Source organism: Cydia pomonella, chromosome 1 (genome assembly GCF_033807575.1).
Source record: "Cydia pomonella isolate Wapato2018A chromosome 1, ilCydPomo1, whole genome shotgun sequence".
Lineage (NCBI taxonomy): Eukaryota > Metazoa > Arthropoda > Insecta > Lepidoptera > Tortricidae > Cydia > Cydia pomonella.
Window position 1 is genome coordinate 43,977,071 of NC_084703.1, and position 20,456 is coordinate 43,997,526.

At 39.5% G+C, this 20,456-nt stretch overlaps 1 protein-coding gene across 1 annotated transcript in view; it reads right to left on the minus strand.

The window, feature by feature from the left end:
• LOC133524556 (serine/arginine repetitive matrix protein 2) overlaps positions 1-20,456 on the minus strand; it is a 202,417-nt gene that overhangs the window by 122,098 nt on the left and 59,863 nt on the right. The gene's annotated exons all lie outside the window — the stretch shown is intronic.

Here is a 20,456-nt window from a genome sequence, read left to right on the forward strand (position 1 = left end):
TAACGCTCCGTGGCGTAGCGTAGTCACATATCTCTCTATCAACCCAAGCGTAAACCATTGGCATGTTGGCTACGCAAACTGAGCGGAAAAAGCATTGTTGCCATTCCATTCTGCACGTTTACTTATATAGATAGTTTATTTCAAGTACCGACAGATGTGGGAGATGCGGAGTTTCCAAATAAAATGGAAAAGTTTTTGGAAAATTTTCATCTTATAAATGGGAAGTTTCGATTCCCATGCAAATATATGAGAAGCTTCCTAAATTTTTCGGTGAGTTTCCGACAGTACATCAGTGATATCAGACAATGAGCCCGTTAATATGCTAAAGTCAGACCAAGCTAAGTTGTTTGATTTTAATATACCTTATCCGTTTCATACCAAAATCGTGTCTAAATATAAAAAACAAGCGCCCGTTGTATCCCACCGCAATCCAATTTAAAATTAACCCTTTCAACGCTAACCATCTGCGGCGCGGTGATATCGTTATCGGCATTAACCGGGCATGACCGCGGTAATACCCATTATCGGGACAGGCAATACACGGTTACACGTAATTGTACGGATACGAAACTTTAAAATATATCGATATATTAGCAAGCTGATTTTTTTTTAATAGTCAATTTTGTGTCCCACTGCTGGGTAAAGGCCTCCCCTTTCTTCCGCCACTCATCACGGTTTGGAGCATGTTCCCGCCAGTCGCTGCAAAAAGGGTCGAGGTCATCCCGCCATCTCTTTTTTGGTCTGCCTCTGCCCCGGCTAATCTGCGTCCATTCGGTAACCAATTTGGCCCACCGATCCTGGTGCATACGGCAGACGTGACCCGCCCAACCCCACTTAAGCTTAGCGGCCTTAACACCCACATCTGCTATACCAGTTCTGGAGCTCAGTTCGGTGTTCCTAACCCGATCGGATCTCCGAATTTTTTTTTTTTTTTTTACCTTCGCTAACAGGTCTCGTTTTGACTCTGGCAAATTGGTTTCGTATGTCTGGATATAGGCATCTACGGGTCGCAATTCTCAACCGATTCTCGTGAAATTTTGTCTGCAGGTTCATTAGTTAGATAGATTTTTTTGTCGTTTCATTTTTTGGAAAATGTACAAAATGGTAGAAATTGGCAAGGACTTAAGTTCCATCTATGACTTTTAAAACCATTGTGAGTACGCTGTGAGATTGACTTAACGAAGTATTTTTTGTTTTTACAGTTTTTAGCTTATAAATTTTCTCGCGAGGTTTACAGCTTAGAGTCACAAGTCTTAATCGACCGAGCTTTAGCGAAGCTGTCCGTTTTAGCTTTAGCAAAAATGCTTTCGCATGTCCGGATGTTCTGCTCTGCAGTTTTGAACGGGTTCGGTGTTTTTATTTTTGTCGATTCACTTTTTGGAGATTTTCGAAATGGCAGAACCTTATTATTTATTGAGCCACTAGTATAACAATTTTAAGCAACAAAAACGGGTACTAAAATGCATATATGGCACAGAAATGTTCATACCAAGTACAAAGCAAGTCGTTTTAAAATGAGATCATAAAAGCATCTTGGCAGCGGGTCCGCCCAAAAACCCTGATAATTTGTATATAGTTCTCCGATCCGAGTAGACACAACACAACAGGCCTATCGGTATCGATCCACGTCAGTAGGGAACAGCGGACAGGCTTAAGGCGAGGTGAACCCAGGCGCAAATATTCGAAATTCACCCAGACCTAGTCAAAATGACATTCGTACACCGAAAACGTCGAAAAAACATATACATGTATCCGGATGACAGATGCTATGAAAAGTCAAGTGACAATTTCCATAATTATCACTATTATCAGTGATCGGCAAGGACGGCGCCACACCGCGGGATTCCGAGTAGAAATCTTTCAAGTAGAGTTCTACTCGGAATCCCGCGGTCTTGCACCGCCCGCGCCGATCAGTGATAATTATAAATATGTATATTGCGGCATAAATTCACCCTTCAGCTTGGAAGGTCAGTTGGCAGTCGCTAATGTAAAAACTAGTTGCGAATGGTGGCATAAAAACCGTGACAACGTGGGAAATAAGAGTCTTCTGAGACTTATATACACAGCTTTCGGAAACGCTATGGCCGGCCGCTCAGCGCTTCTCGTTCGCCATCGTTAATACGTAAACACGGGGCCCGAAAGGCCATTACCTATAGTCAGCGCCTTATAGCGGAACCCAATTTTCTGACGCCCAAAACAGGCGTCCCTAAGGCTCAGAGCTGTAATACCCCCGCTAGTCTCAGGCGAAAAACTAAACTACAGTACTACTAGGTATATGTAGACCAAGTTCCACTTGCAAGATTTATCTTGTTCTTAGTACAAAACATAAATTATTAATTCGTAAACTCGAGGGCTTCAAGGCCATTGCCCATAGACAGCGCCTTACAGCAAGACCCAATTTCCCGACGCCCGAAACAGGCGTCCCTAAGGCCCAGAGCTCCCCCCCCCCCCCCCCCCGGCCGCTAAGCTCAGGCGGCGGGAAACTAAACAGTGCTACCGTCTACTAGCTGTATCTATAGAACTTTAAGCGGACCGATTTCAGGGGGCAAATTTTAATGACAGCTAGGGAAGGTCTGTATTGGTAAACTCTTTTATCGATGCTTTTCCCATTTACCAAAACGAATTAATTTCTTAAAAAATCGATTTCGTAACAAATGGAAAATGATGACTTAACAACATCCTTATCATACTCTGACAAGAGGTAAAATCATGAAACAAATGAAATTTTGTCCATTTGGACGCGTGGTTAAAGTTAGTAGGGTATTTTGGGCCCCGAGGGCCTACTGCAAACTTCGTTATGCAAAAGCGATGGCGAGACAAATAACTAACGGCCCGATCCGAAGAATGAGATACGATAACGATAAGTTCTGGTATAGATAAGTTCTCATTTAGATATCGTTTGTATGTCGTATAATTGACAGAAGCAGCTTGATTCGGGCAACCAATGTCACTTTGACGTTAGAAATATCCAAGATCTTAAACGTGTCTTAATCATTTTGCGAATCGGGCCGTACATTTCAATTTGCGGTAAGCCCTCTGTATGCGCTAAGTGTACACCTATTGATTTAAACGCGTGAAACGGAACGCAATGTGTAACCGTAACTCGTGTTCCAAATCCAAATACCGAACGGCTCATGATTGATTCACGCCAGGTCTGCTTTGCAAGCTGTTTCAATTATTGCAATACACCTGAGGCTTAGGCCCGATGCATAACAGCCGTAATAACTATTCGGTCAACTCAATCCAATTCCCAACATACATTACTATTTCCTATAGATATGCGCACTAAAATTAAATTAAATTATCCATTTTATGTTTATTTCGTGTATTTTAACTATGGATATCAGACAGTTTTTTAAGGACTTTATATTCTTATGCGTACATATTGTGAAGCTACTGTGAGAATATCTATTTCCTTCAATCGTTCTCTCAGTGAGTCACGAGATGCCATGTTGTAAATTGATCTGATTTCTCCCTTCTGAAGAACGAAGATGGTTTCTATGTCAGCTGCTTTGCTCCACGCCAGTATGCCATAAGACATAATACTGTGGAAGTAACTGAAGTAAACTAGGCGAGCTGTCTTCACGTTAGAGAACTGCCTGATTCTTCTTACTGCATACGCGACAGCTCGAGAGAGTAGCTCGTGAGATGGCAATCAAGGCGTTCAGCCAACGTCCTTAGGAGGCTGTTGCTACTGCCGCGCACGCGTGTCAGCCGAGACGGTATTCTTTTGCGCCTAATGGCATAAAAGTCATCCGTTCGCGCCTCCGCGAACTTTCCGGATGCCTGTGTTGAGCAAAAAGTAGTTGGATTACAGATTCACGATTATGATTACAAAATGTAGTTGTAACTACAAATTACAATTGCTAGAGTGAGTCCCATGGAAAACCCTGTTCAGTATGACATCGGGCTCACGACCCTATAATCACAGTATATTAGGTACTTATGGTTGCTAGGTATGTATCATACCATAGTTTAATATAGGAAGACTGAAATACTTTAAAACATTGACATATATCTAAGGACGGGCCTTACGGGCACTAAGACTGTTGCTAGTTTAGTGTCACTCACGAATTCGAGCTAATCGTGCAGTTTAACGCAACTAGTTGCGGCCAATCGCGCGCGTGATGCGAACTCCAAATCGCGTTGTGGCGTTAGACTGCACGATTGGCTTGAATTCGTGCGCGTGACACTGCTGTACTGGCCCCATTCTTATTGCCTTTAAGGCCCGTCGTCAGGTATGTGCTTTACAACTGATGAATACCAGAGCAATGCCGCGTTTTCAGAAGTTAAACAAAACTGGCCGGTACTAGCTTTGATACGTACAAACAAACTCGCTTTAAAAAAAAATACGTCGTAATTTCGGCGTTCTCGACCCCTCGTTTTTAATTAACAGGAAATCGACCGAAAGGGGAACGCTTCAGGGTGTAAAAACGTACATATTTACGTACAATACATGGCTTTATTAAATTCACGGATAGAAGAACACAGCGTTCATGTTAAATATATTGTTTTTACCTGAAAAACGGAGGCTTAAAATAGGTTTTTTATTCGCATGGCTTTGCTATACATTGAAAATGAAAGCAACTTCGCCTGGCAGCATAAACATATATTAAACATAACAATGATCATAATAGCTGGAAAAAATGTTTTGGCAAAAAATCATTTTTGGTACAAGCTGTTATTACTGTACTTTTCTTACCACAGGCAACTAATACTCATCGAGACATTCCTAACAACTTCAAACAGTTCAAACACAGTTAGTTTGTGTTGTTTTATCAGACAGCTTCCATGGCTACCTTCTGTCCCCATCATCAGATCAGCTCCATGTCATCATAATATTGCATTGTCATCCGGTTTACATATGTATGCAAAATTTCAGCTCAATCGGAAATCGGAAAGTGGATCAAATTTAGCTTCCAAGATTTGACCCACTGTAACAAAATAACATACATACTAACAAGGCAAGTAAAATAAAAGCTTGTTAAAAATACCTATAAAATATGGTATACTAAACATTGAAGGACGCTAAAAATGTTAGTAATAATATCACAATTAGTATAACTCGTAATAAACCATACTTTGCATGAGGTCATTCGACTCCCTAGTGTTCATTTCATATTGATATATTCAACAGATTAAAAACAAACATGAAAAATTATAATACGTCTCTGTATTAAAAAATTGAATGTTTGCAACAGATTATGGAAAATATTCTAAGTATTGTTATTGATACATAATTATAAAATTTATAAATGAAATAAAACCCGTATAAAACTCAGCGTATTATATTGCAAAAACCACAAATTAATCAGATGATTCCTATCGTAAGATTTGCGTTGTTTTTGGCGTAAGTCCTAACAAGAAATTAGACTCGCGTTTCGAGTCGAGAACTTTTTTTTAAATTTTCGTCAGTGTAGGAAACTAGTGATGCCGGGACGGACTTGGCACCTTCCCTCTAACTGGCGGGCTACTCCCATACGTGGATGGATCGCCACGTCAGGATTTCTCGGGACATGTCAGGATTTTCGTTCCCTTTGTCAGGATTGCGGGGGGACTTGGTAAGTATCAGGGTTTTAGAAGCCACTACAAGTTATCTAAAGTTTGGAGTTGCTACCACACATGGTAGCGAGTTAAGGGGCTAGCTAGAAGCCCACTGGGTCATTTTTGGAGATATAACCGTACAGGAAATGTCAAGATTTTTAGGGTGATTCGTACTTTTATCAGGATATTCCATTTTTTCATATAACAACCCTAAGTGGGAAACTGGACTGGATATGGATACGTGGAAGAGTAAGGGAGACTTTCGTCCAGCAATGGGACATCATGAGTAAATAAATAAACAAAAATAAAACTGGTGACCTTGTCTCCGTCATTAGTCCGCATGCGCACATTGTGCAGAGATTACGAATCTAATGATAATTACAACATGGCCGGTGCCGGCAAAATGGCGTGTGAATCGGGATGACAGACGCGGTGATTAAACGTAGACGGAAGGCTCACAATAGACGGACTAACGAATCAAGCGGTTGGAAGTAGGGAGTGCTCCCGGTACTGGGGGGGCCTCTTCGAAAACCGAACTTCGCAAATTGCGGGGATCTTTCTCTTTTACTCTCACTAAGACGTAATTAGAGTGACAGAAAATTGCCCAAAATTTACAAACTTCGATTTTCGTGGTTATAGCCCTGGTTTCCTATACGAGGTACGAGCAAAATTCTGCATCAAATTTCTATAAGAAAGTACCTACTGTATGTACTCGTCTTCTTTTAACCGTATCTATTAGAAAGGGAAGGTTAGTTAATACTTGTCTTTGTATTCGTGCTAAGCCTACTACCGTGCTAAGAGTTCAGTAGGCGACTACTGTCGGCAAATAAAGTACAAAGTTAGGATTGTGTGCACTAGCCTACGCATACGTGAACTGTGTCAAGTGTATGCAAAACGCAAGGCCGGTTTAGACCGACTGGTTGGAATGGTCGGATGAGTAATGTTTAGTTGGGTGAGTAGGGTGCCCACATTGAAACTTGACGCAGTGGTTACCCGATTAAAAAATCGTATTTAATATATTTATTTATGCAACTATGCAGTTGTTCTTCCGAAAACATGATGTAGGTAATCTTGTAAAAAAAATTAACTTGCAAGATTCTGAATATAGCTGACTTTTATAGTAAACATTACGATACGGTATATGTACGGTAAAGTTGATAATAACATTAATAACTACATAGTAAACTGGTAGTTTTATGTAAGGTAAGGTGGGGTAACACGGACATTTATTTTGCTACGGACAAGACTTGTTAGTCTTGTCCGAAGCAAAATTAGTATGAGGATTCCCTAAAAGTGCATGTCTTTCCCTAAAAGCAATACAATACAAATTCTCATTATTGCAGACCCATTGACATATATCTAAGGACGGGCCTTACGGGCCAGTACAGTGGTGTCACGCACACGAATTCGAGCCAATCGTGCAGTCTAACGCCACTACGCGATTGGTTGATGAGTTCGCAACGCCAGCTAAGCTACCGGTCGCCTTCACTGCGGCCCCGAAACCTGGCCCCGCTCAAACGGTATCACCAAGCTAACAGAAACACAAGCATAGGTAAACACCAGGCGGTCTATTACTAGGCGGTTATTTAGTTAGTTCTTCTGGGTATTTTCCGCAAATCTCAACCATTGTGCCTATTTTGTGTGAAACGAGGTAGCGCTACTCTAACCACCCCATTAGACTAGCGCTACCTCGTTTTAAGCAATAAAGAGTATTTGTATTGTATTGTAAATAACTAAATGTTAGTCTTACCCCGGTAACAGTCTTATCCCACCTGTTTTCTATAAGATGATCATTACCCAATTATAATAACCGTTAAAATATCAAGTATTCAATTTATTTCCACGTTTTATTATAATGTTTAAGTCAATATCTACTCGATAGCTTCCCTAAGTGCAACTAACGGTCAAAGTGGTACTTATTGCTTTGTACAGTTCGGTTTTACGAGTTCTAGACTAGACACACTAGGTAATACAGGATAGGACACTGAAACCTGTACTTAGTACAGTCAGCGTCAAATACTTTGTAGCAACCAAAGTAGCCAAATAGTTCGGTACACCATATATTTAGTATGGTGTACCGAACTATTTGGCCACTTTGACTGCTACCAAGTATTTGACGCTGACTGTACAATATACGCAGCTATAGTGCAGTAGCCATCTGATATATCGGAGCGGCCACGTGCTCACTAATATCTGAACACGTGTCTTTTGTCAAGGCACTAGACGTGCGTGTTCAGTTATTTTTGAGCACCTCGGCTGCTCCGATATATCTGATGGGGATTGTACAGTGGGAGCTAGTTAATCCGTCTGCTCGTTTGCCTCCTCTACCATAAAAAAAAATCCGGACGGAACAAAAACCAGATGTCAACGTATTAACGAGGTATTCCGATTTTCCGCAAATATCTCATGGAATAATAATGGCTAAATTAACAAAAAGTTCAAAATTTCATGTATGTATTTACATAGTACAGTCTGTCAAACAACGTTGTCAGTAGAAAAAGACGTGAAATTCAATTATCTCCTACATTTTTTTGTTATTTGCCGTTTCTTCATATTGACGGAAATGGCTTGACAGACTACATAATTCTAGCAGTACAGACTATATAATACTAAATAAATTACTAGCACTATTATACAAAAAAAAAGGAAAAATTTACTTTTCTGTGTTACATTTTCGCACTTTATTTCGAAGAAACTATAAGTCTGAGCAAAAATTTCAAACATATTTTACTGCATAATTAGCTATCAATGACTTTAATAAACATTAATGACCAAAAAAAGACTCCTCGGGACTTAAAAGACTCAGAAGCGTTTAAGCGCCGAGTCTCGTAAAAACGAGTCGAGTTAATTCAGACTCAATAGACTCGAGTTCCTAAGAGCAGCAATGAGTCGTGACCGAGCGCGCCATCCACGGTGTTACTCACATACACATATATATCTAAGAACGGGCCCGTAAGGCACTAAGAACGGTGCTAGTTCAGCGGTGTCACTCATGCACGAATTCGAGCCGCCTAACGCAACTAGTTGTGACCAATCGCGCGCGTAGTGCGAACTCATCAACCAATCGCGTTGTGGTATTGGACTGCACGATTGGCTCGAATTCGTGTGCGTGACACCGCTGTACTGGCCCCATTCTTATTGTCCGTAAGGCCCGTCCTTAGATATATATGTCAATATTCCCATACAAAATAAGTAAATAGCAAGTTGCACAACGATATCGAGAGGCCAATCATTATGGTCAAGGGCGGGTTGGGAAATCTGGCGACTTGGAACTAATGAACCGATATAGTTATTGTTAGCTGCAAAATTATTTCTCTCAAACTTGCAATGAAATGTTGACATGACGTACTTCAAATTAGGTCCGGAAATACTACGTATCCGGTGCGATGAGTGAAGATGATATGTAAAGGAATTTCATACAGCCTCACACAGCTGGGCCTGTAAAGTTCTTTTGTTTTTTTAAACGTCAAATTGTGACAACGTCTCGCCATTCGGCCATCGAATAGTAGTAGATTCATATTTTGTTTTTAGCTGTGTTAATCTACGAATAAAACATATTGACTACATTTTTTTAAATTAAATTGCAATTTTGAGAATAGCAATATCCATCTCGGCCTGGATTGCCGGCCACTACGTTCGGCCGTTTATATCTACTTGGCCTGCAACCCATACTTCCCGGCCTCGTAGTAATGTAATAAATTAATCAAAAATTTAATGGATCAAAATCCCAGAAGAACAAATGATTTTCTTCGTATTATTTCGTACCACATACATAGTACTTATTTAGTTTCATTTCAATAAATATTTACAAGGATCGTTTACTATTTTTACAGTACATATTGCGATACTTTACCGCACTAATGCAATAATTATCACATTACGTAAGTATGTCGAAAATTCAAAGGGCCATGCAAATTTCCTATTTTTCGCAATTGTATCGTAATGTACTAATTACGAAATCAAAGAGCTTAAAGATAATGAAACCTTTTTCGAGAACTAATAAAGTAATATGAGATCGATAGTGTGTATGTACTTAATTACTTATAGGGTTTCTAATTCGATCAATAGAATAGTACTCTTACTTTTTTAAACTAAATTACCTAATTCGAAATACATTTCATGTGTGATTTCATATCCCTTTCAAACAAGAAAATAAAATATAAAAATGTTCTTCATCTTTAACATTTAAATTTTCTGGACCAGTGGTTCCCAAAGTTGAATGAGTTCCGGCCCACCTAACAAAAACTGCCAAATACGGCACCCACCCGTCCACCACCCATCATAAAAAGTTGACAAAAATATTATGGATAACGCTCAGATTCCCTAGTTATAGTAGCGAGGAACCTAAGTCTCAGATCACATGTAATTGTAGGACGAGGCGAAGCAGAGGGGGTACAAACATGTGATCTGGAATTCCTTATTTACTGCCCTAGATTTGTATGCTATTTTTCTGTAAATATCTATACAGGACTCATGGCATTTAAGCAACGCAATGGCAAGGAATGAGAGTAAAAGTCTGACGCACGCACTCGACGATTGAAACACCTCTAAAATGGGAAAAAAAATCCCAGTAGTTACCACCAACTTAGCTTGGTGGGATTTTTTTTTCCCAATAGTTACCAGTGGTAAAAGGTGGGAAAAAAATTCCCAGTAGTTACCAAATGGTAACAACTTGGTGATAACTCGTGGGAATAACCCACAAAATTATATTGTAATATGACGTCACATTACATTACTCTGTCCTAAATGTAAGATCAAGAAAATTGCTATTTTGACCCTGAAATATTGCGTTTAGGTATATAGTTGTCACACGATTTATTGTGTAATAAAATAAGGAATCAAATAGTGCCATTTTCCTTTTAAAAATAAATAAAAAATATATTGTTAAAAACTCAATGTCTTTTGTGAATTTACCACTTTTTTATAATGTATGGCTCATTTTCTATCCATTTAGCTAAATTTTGTTATGATATTCAACATGTGTGAAGTACACAATAGATACTCGTATGTGTGTATGGCGGTGGCTAGGTTCTAGTGACTCAGTGAGACAAGGTTACATAAGCGCCCGAGGTTGATTACATCGTCAATTGACATCACAATCACACCGTGGGAACGCTAATAGGACTAAACTTCGTCCAACGAGACGGTATACAAGACGAAACTTTCTGTACATTTTTGACTTCGGGAGACTCCAATTCCGTGGAAGGAAAGGTTGCTTGACGAGGCGATACTTTACTCCGGGGCAGACTGCTGCTATATAAATCGCAAGTCAGACCCCTCATGGAGTATTGATGTCACCTTTGGGGAGGAGCACCTGCATGCCAGCTTGGACCATTCGACTCAGTCCAAAGTCGTTGTACGAATCATCGACGATCCCAAACTCACAAGCGGTATTGAACCTTTAAGTCTAAGGAGAGACTTTGCCTCCTTGTGTGTGTTCTACTGCTTGTACAATGGGCTGTGCTCTGAAGAATTGTTCGATATGATGCCAACGGCCGCTCTATCACCGCATCGCTCGCAGTCGGCAGGGTGTTCATCCTCACACCCTAGAACCCAAATGGTCGCGTACTGTGCGGTTGAAGAAGAATTTCCACCCGCGGACGCTTCGGCTGTGGAATGAGCTTCCTGCCGAGGTTTTCCCGAGGTGCTACAGTACGGGGTTCTTCAAAAAAGGTGTGTACAAGTTTTGAAAGGGTCGGGAACGCGCATGTAATATCTCTGGTGTTGCAGGCGTCCATAGGCTACGGTGACTGCTTACCATCAGGCGGGCCGTATGCATATATGCCACCAACGTGGTATAAAAAAAAGATCCTAGTTAGTAAGTCTACTAGTTAGTCAGTGCTTCTGGGCATTTTCCGCGCTACTCTAACCATTTTGAGATAAACAAATTGTGATTGGTCAATAAAAGTAATGATTGACTAAAATAATTTAAACAGAAGGATATTTTCAGAGTAGTTGAGTTAAAAGGTAAAAACCCGCGCGACGGCCATATCTTCCGTCGAAAGCTTCGCGCGGCGCGTCATATCTTTTGTCCCCCCTAATTTCCTGGCCCCCTCTTAATTAATAGAAGTGTTAACACTATCAGTCCAAAGAAAACGATGTTAACTGTTTCTAATTCGATGTACTGACTAAAATACTTCAAAACGTCACCCACAATTATCATCAACTTGTCATCCTAATCTCAACTTTGCGACATATGGTTTAGAGTCGATATTCATTCACATCAAATTATTACGAATAGTCATACTCAACACAAGAGGTTTTAAGTCATAGCGCCGTTTTCCTCGAGCGACGTGAATTTATGACAAACAAGTTTATGTATTTACCTATTGTTGAGATATTAATGTTAATTATGTGCATACGTAAATTATAGTTTACAGTACCTACATAGGGTGCTACTTTTCCGCCCTAGTGCGGTAATTAGCACCATACATGTCTATGTCGATAATTTAAAGGGCCATATGTACTGTAAAACATATGATACACGTGCGAATAGGTAATTCGCAACTCGTGTCGATTTAAAACATTCCCTTCGGTGTGTTAATATTGTACTTTTCGTACTTAAGTACATCGTAATATTATTGGGTCAAAAACCTTTTCTTTGCCTTGTTTCTGTCTTGTATTGGTGGCTTCTATCAAATAAATATAACTAGCTCTCTTTCAAACCAATTTTCGGTGGAAGTTTGCAAACATCACATATTTTTTTTAGTTTTATCATTCTCTTATTTTAGGAGTTAAAGGGGGGGGGGGGGGGACACATTTTGGGTTTAAAGATTTTTTATTACTCATATAGAACAAAAGTTCGCTTACAATCAGGTTAAAATATGTATAAACAATTTCATACGTGGTTTACAATCACATCCAGCTAGTCGATGATACTTAATATACATTATCACTGATATATTTCTTCAACTTGCTTTCAAAAATTTTTAATGATTTGCAATTTGGAAGTGTCTCTCGCGCTAACTATTCAGTTTAGATTTTTTTTATTAGAAACCTCAATAACATTACATTCATTACTCAAGACCTATCCATAGATACACCACACGTATGGGTTTGATTAAAAACAATTTTGAGTTTCAGTAATACTTAGAAGTATGGGGAACCCCCAAAATGTATTGTAGTTTCGGAAAAAAGTGGCTGTGACATACGGATGGACAGACAGACAGACATGACGAATCCATAAGGGTTCCGTTTTTTGTCATTTAGCTACGGCCTAAAAAGTCGAGTGCTATTGCATGTCTTTATAGCTGTAGATTATATTTTACTTGAGAAAAATAACAAACTAAATATCACTATACAAAAAGGTACACTCCGTCACATTTTTGTGGGCAAAAAAAAACAAGAAAAATAATTTTGACCCTATTACATACCTGTAAATTGTTCACATGTGAAATTGCCATTTGCCGAATTAAAAAGAAAACAATATTTCACTTCAATCACTACCCAAACATTTTAAATTTGAATACAATTGAATTCTTCAAATTACAAATCATGCAAAATTAAACTTTATAACATTCACTTCAAGATTGAAATTGCCATGCCAACGAAAAGAGTTTCACTTACGAATTCCCACATAATACCGTATTTTCTCTAACACAAACATGACCCAAGCAAAGACATTTCTGTACTAATCACCGATTACTAAACAATACCCTAATAAACGATTTCTATATCACCATTCCAATTCAAAAAAGTCATATTATCCTACAAATTTCAAAAGGTAAAAGCCGTTTTTGCCATACGTCACACAACCTACGCTTCCATTGTCCTGGTTCCAGCGCCGAAGCCAAATATATGTTTACAAAATTGATTCTTACTGCACAGTGATAGGGCGATATGTGTATAGATATTTTTGAAGCTGATAGCTAGATAGTACGGTCATTCGTTAGTTAATAGGTTTTTGATTAGATATGTCGGGTATGCGGGCCACGGGGCCCGATGTTAGGCGATATGGGTAATTACTAGACTAGACTGGGCTCGTGACTTTATCCGTGGAGATCAGACGATCCTAGTGCCGCCATACAATCGAAGTTACGCGCACCGCAAACATGTGTGAATTATTTGAAATACTTGTATTTAAAATGCAAATACAAAATACCTATTTTGTATTTAAATACCTATTGAAGAAAATTATTTTGTATTTTATTTGAAATAGTTTTTGGGACCTATTTTCTGTTTACAAAATACTTTCTAGTAGGTAAGTAAGTAGGAGATACAATCCCGTCTGACGTTACAATACTTGCAACTCTCTTATTCTTTTAACGTGGAACTGGTGAATATGTTTAGTAACGCCGCACATGACCACAAGCGTAGCGAGTGGTTAAAAATGTAGTATTTTGAGTATTGCGAGGGTTTCAAGGCATGAGAGGTGAACACACTTTTCGCCCTGGTAAAACACAAACGAGACGTTTTGCACTCTAGAGGTCTGATTGGCACACTGTTTTTAAAGAATAAAGAAAGCCTTTCCAACTTTGAATTTCCGAGTAAATATTTTTTAATTCAGACTAGGTATTCACAATATTTGAAAAAATTCTGTATTTTACATTTGAAATAATATATCAAGGAAGTATTTGTATTTTACATTTAAACACTATTTGTAAACTATTTTTCACATCTCTGATATTCCGATGGTATCCTGCAGAAAACCGTACCCGCAAAAAACGGGAAGATCAGTGAGAAAGAGCTTCATTTTTCGTCAAACCACTCTGTGCAACCGCGCCAGCTGGCGGACGCCCTTAAGCGATATTTTAAAGTCCTATTTATGGAGTGAATAGTGAATTTAATCCCATTACAAACGTGCGACGCGAGTTATCAGAAACACCCAGAAATGCGGGGATCCTTGCTGAGCCCGTCATTGTTTCAGGATGAGTCAGCCCATGCCGGGTGCACTAATAACGGTTAACTATATTATTTATACGACACCTCACAGACTAAACAGACACCGCGTTATGAAGCGCTTACGAAGAACGCGAGTATGGAAAGTGGAGGCAAGGAATGCAATCTCCATGTACCAAAAAGTGTCCGTCAAAAACATTAATCCTTTTCCAGGCCGCACCAATCTACAAGGTTTTCCCAAAAAATATAAATATATTCCAATTAATCCAGCTTTGATGATTCATTTCAAGACAAGTTCCTGAAAGTGTAATCTAATTTGAACCTTAAATCGGAATGCTAAAGTTGAAATTCTAATGGCGCGTATGTGGTCGATAAATCGTACTATGCCTGGAAAAGGGAGGTACCAATACGCAATGTCAAAAAAATCCATTTAATACAAAAAAAACCGTAATTCATTTTTTGGAAAATAGCTGATACTCTTCAAACTGCTGAATCGATTTTTATCAAACATATCTAAGAACCACCGCAAGGAAAGCCGCTTTCACGTAAACAAAACTCGATTGAAATCGCTCCATCTGTTTGAGAGCTGCGTTGCCCACAGTCAGGCACACAGACGGACATTGGCGTCAAACATATAACACCTCTCTTTTTTGCGTCAGGGGTTAAAAACTTTTGTGGCATGATATAAACATCTCGGAAGCCAATCCAACGAAAGCGTGAAGCCAGACAAAAAAACAGTGGGAACAATAGGCGGCATTCAGTCCGTTATCATTTATCAGGTTATCACGTTTGTAAAGAATACCAGGAATTTCTCATCTCTGCGGTTCCCAAAATATTTCATTCCGCCCGTGGGCTATTGATAACTTTACAAACAGTCATTGTTTGTAGTTAAGGTCACCGGGTAAGTGTGGCAGGCCTTCAAATTTGTTTATATAGTACACATTGATAAGTGTTGATTCAGAGTTCATGCCGTATGCTTCTTTGCCATCGACGTGGTATAAAAAAATGCATTTGACACTAAACGTAAGTAGCAAGCTTCGAGCAACGCCGGGAAGGGAGAGGGCATTCGTACTATTTCCCCTCTGCCGAAGCGAAGCATAGGTACGGTCGCGTCTGAAAATATTGATACGAAAAAAGTGACAAAAATATGTATACACTGTATACACGACTTTATTGCCCACATATTAAGGTAGTGTATACAAGTTTTTGGCACATTTTTCGTATCGATATTTTCAGACGTGACTGTGCCTGTATGTAGGTGCATGTTGTGACTCGCTCGTACACAAAAAGTGATCGAGGTGTGTAAGATTTGTCTTTGACGTGTGTCATTTTCTATGTATTTGTGTCGTCATTACAGATTGGATTTTGTATGTGAGAAGTGCGACTGTATGCACATTTCCCCCGCAAAAAATGGCAGAATGATTTGGACGGTAAGATATTGCTTACATTGCCGGATTTAGAGGTCTGGAGGCCTAGGGCAATAAAGGAGTGGAGGCCCCCTGGCCCCAAATTATTTTCCAAATAAAATGGTAAATTTTCCGAAGTCGCTATTGTGGGGGCTCCTCTTTTGTGGAGGCCCCGGGGCTGTAGCCCCGGTTGCCCTCCCCTAAATCCGGCCCTGATTGCTTAGGCTCCTCCCTTCCGATGTGTCGGAAGCCGGTGTTGCTCGAAGGTAGCAAGTATTACCCGTAATGACCTCTAGCCTATATTTTGTTAGTAAGACTAGGTATGCAGAGCATTGATACAACACATCCCATCTTATTTAGTTTCTCAAACATTTCGAATTTTCGACCGTGTGACATGCGTTGCTAAGTATGAACGTTATAAAATATTACGGTTATATTTCGCATAGTTACGAGTATGTGACTGTTTCTGATTATAATTCAATATTATAGCAGCAGTAGTAAACACTTTATTGCACAAAACAAGTACATAAAACAAAAAGAATACAGTAAATGTGTACAAAGGCGATCTTATCCCCTTAAGGGATCTATTCCAGCTAACCTTAAAGCAACTGAGAGAGGTCATACGAAATGGCAGTCTAGTAATATTTTACCCGGCCATCACGAAACATTAAAGTAGAGAGCATTAAGTACGAATACCAACGTTGTTTTCGGGTTTGTCATGATTTCTCTCATTTATGAAAATATTTTTCCTCGGACTGAATAGTCAAAAAAAAAAATTACATTAATTACACACTAACATCAGTTTTGGACCATAGTAGGGTGATTTTGGATAATAGATAGTTTTAAGGTAATGAAAAAAGCAAAAAGATGGTGCAAGGTTGTCCAATATTTCGGACGTTGACGGATGAAGGGTTGTCCTTACACTCCTTATATACCTGAAGGCACCTGAGATTATTCCATAATAGCACATTATTTACGCGCTAACCTTTCGCAATTGGGTAAGTTCATCGACCCGCAATCAATCGACCTATATAGTCGGTGGGCGGCACAGATATAAATATATACCTTACGAGTACCTATACCATGTCCACAGTCCAGAGGCAAAATACGCTGACATTTTATATTTATTTATTAATTTTATTATCCTCTTTATTTAATTTCCTTCTTATTTTAGGTTTAAAAAACATGAATATATGTAAAAGTAAAATACTAAAACACATACCAAAACAATACAAAAACATATAAACACATTATAAAAAACCGGGCAAGTGCGAGTCGGACTCGCGCACCAAGGGTTCCGTACCATTATTTATAAAAAAGGCAAAAAAAATATGTTTGTTGTATGGGAGCCCCCTTAAATTTTTTTTTTTTTTTTTTAATTTATTTGAATCAAAAGAAGATTACAAAAACACACATACATACATCATCTGCAACAGAAATACATCATCTGTGAAAATTTCAACTGTCTAGCGATCACGGTTCTTGAGATACAGCCTGGTGACAAACGGACGGACGGACAGACGTACAGCGAAATCTCAGTAATAGGGTCCCGTTTGACCCTTTGGGTACGGAACCCTAAAAACCTAACCTAGGGTGCCGCCGGCAGTGGGGCACGGCCCAAGCTGCCGGTGGTCAGGGCCGCAGACAGAGGAACCGCCGGACTATCCGCACCGTGTCCAAGATCACCGCCTTCTGCATCTGACCCTTGATCCAACCACCTAGCGAGAGTCTCTCAAGGTGTTGGTCGAGACTCTTCGCTATGAGACCGTTCGCTGAAACGACTATCGGGACAATGATCGTCGAATCAACATCCCACATGGCGGTTATCTCGTGAGCCAAGTCTAGGTACTTGCTGGACTTGTCCTTTTCGGCTTTCACGATTATATTATTATAATAAACATAGAAATTTGACATTCATGAAGACATTACCACACTTGGCCATGTCTATAGTAGTTTATATTAACACGAATTACAGTTACAGTAGATGGCGGTGTATGGTATATGGCGCTATATAACATTTTGTGATATCAGCAGTGGCAGCATGGTTCCATTTATATCGTCTGTCACTATGCCCGTCACTTTCGCACTTACATACTTGTTAGAACGTGACAGGCATGGTGAGAAATGATAAAAAGCCGACCATCTTAGCCCTACTGAACTGCCATACGCTTAGCGCACGAGACCCTAGTTATAACAAAATGGAGCCATACACTAACTTTGGTACTTTTTCTATTATAGAAAACTATTAGAATCGTGTAGTGAGCATTAAGACAACAGAGGGCCTACCGCGAACCACGTTCGACGTGTTACCTCCCTATCACGCTTACGTACGAATTTACAAGGGCGACAGAGAGGCAACACGTCGAACGTGGTTCGCGGTAGGCCTCCTGTAACTATAAAAGTTTAATATCATTACGTACACGAGAGTAACAATCATTTTTAATAGTTTCGCGTAAAATAAAACCGTAAATATTATTGCGTAAATTTAAAATATACCTTTTCGTACAAACTTAGTCCTCATTTTCCCGTCTGGATACTAACATTATTATAAATATTTTGACACAATTTGTTGTTCTTTTTTCGAATTTTTGATTATTATAAGAGTTAGGAGCATTCGCTCCTAATTGAGAAAAAAGTCAAACGTAGGGCCATATATTGCTATTGTTAATACATCAAATTATGTAAAAATATTTTCCATAATGTCAATATCTAGAGAGGAAAATGGGGACTACGTTTGTATAGAGAAGCGACCGTCCCCTTTCCCCTTAATTTTATTTTTGGAAGAAATTAAGAGACCCGAAAAACTACGCCGAAACTAGGTGACCGTTTAACAATTAACAAATACTCGGGCAACATTCATTGAAGAATTAAACGGGACACATGTTGTGGTCCCTCGTGTGACAGGGTAGATGTACTTTTTACATGTCCCGCGGTACGCATTCAGACTACCCTTCGCAAATGGACCCTTTTGTGTAGGGGGTGTAGGGGAATGCGGGGCGTATTATTTTTCTGAATTCTGAACACGTTGCGGTTGTGGTTAATTTAGACTGACGGTATCTTGTTAATATTATTCTGACGACCGGTCTGGCCTAGTCGGTAGTGACCCTGCCTACGAAGGCGATGGTCCCGGGTTCAAATCCTGGTAAGGGCATTTATTCGTGTGATGAGCATGGATATTTGTTCCCGAGTCATGGGTGTTTTCTATGTATTTAAGTATTTATAAATATTTATATATTATATATATCGTTGTCTAAGTACCCTCAACACAAGCCTTATTGAGCTTACTGTGGGACTTTTTTTTTTTTTATACTACGTCGGTGGCAAACAAGCATACGGCCCGCCTGATGGTAAGCAGTCTCCGTAGCCTATGTACGCCTGCAACTCCAGTTACATGCGCGTTGCCGACCCTAAACCCCCCCCGTTGAGCTCTGGCAACCTTACTTACCGGCAGGAACACAACACTATGAGTAGGGTCTAGTGTTATTTGGCTGCGGTTTTCTGTAAGGTGGAGGTACTTCCCCAGTTGGGCTCTGCTCTAGATCTGGAATGACATCCACAGGCTGTGCCCTACCACACAAAGCGAGATGAAATTCACAATGCCCATACCTCTCTTTTGGACGTAATTTAAGGACGTACCCGGGTCCAAAGTAGTCAATTTGTGTAAAAATGTCCTATAATATTTATTTATTTTGTATGAAGCACTGGTGGCCCAGCGGTAAGAGCGTGCGACTTGCAATCCGAAGGTCGCGGGTTCAAACCCCGGTTCGTACCAATGAGTTTTCAGGAACTTGTCTACGAAATATCATTCGATATTTACCAGTCGATTTTCGGTGAAGGAAAACATCGTGAGGAAACCGGACTAATCCCAATAAGGCCTAGTTTACCTTCTGGAATGGAAGTTCAGATGGCAATCGCTTTTGTGAAAACTAGTGCCTACGCCAAATTTTGGGATTAGTTGTCAAGCGGACCCGAGGCTCCCATGAGTCGTGGCTAAATGCCGGGACAACGCGAGGAGGAAGAGGTGTTTTGTAATTATTATTTTTTTAATGACACGTCGAATACTACTTATTTTTTGCACACTACTTATTTTTTATTGTGGTAATAGCATCATGGTCCCGGGTTCAAATCCTGGTAAGGGCATTTATTCGTGTGATGAGCATGGATATTTGTTCCTGAGTCATGGGTGTTTTCTATGTATTTAAGAATTTCTATTTTTTATATTTATATTATATATATCGTTGTCTAAGTACCCTCAATACAAGCCTTATTGAGTTTACTGTGGGACTTGGTCAATTTGTGTAATAATGTCCTATCCTATAATATTTATTTATTTAATTATAAGTAGATACATTAGGGAAGACTAAAAGTCTGGTATCGATAATTTATTATAAATTGTAGAATAGTGTTATACTAACTAACCTAATGATGTTGAAAGGAAAACTATTACAAATAAACTTAATGACGAACGTGACAGACTGACAGTGCGTAGGTATAAATAAATACTCATATCTACCTAGAGAATAGCCTTACATAACTATGACGAGATTGACGAGGGTCGTACCTGTCAATAACTAACAAAATAAGTAATAAGAGTAGGTATTTTTACAGTGTATTTTATTGTAATAGCGATTGCTAAATGCTTTGTTTAATGGCTCGACATGACTGCTG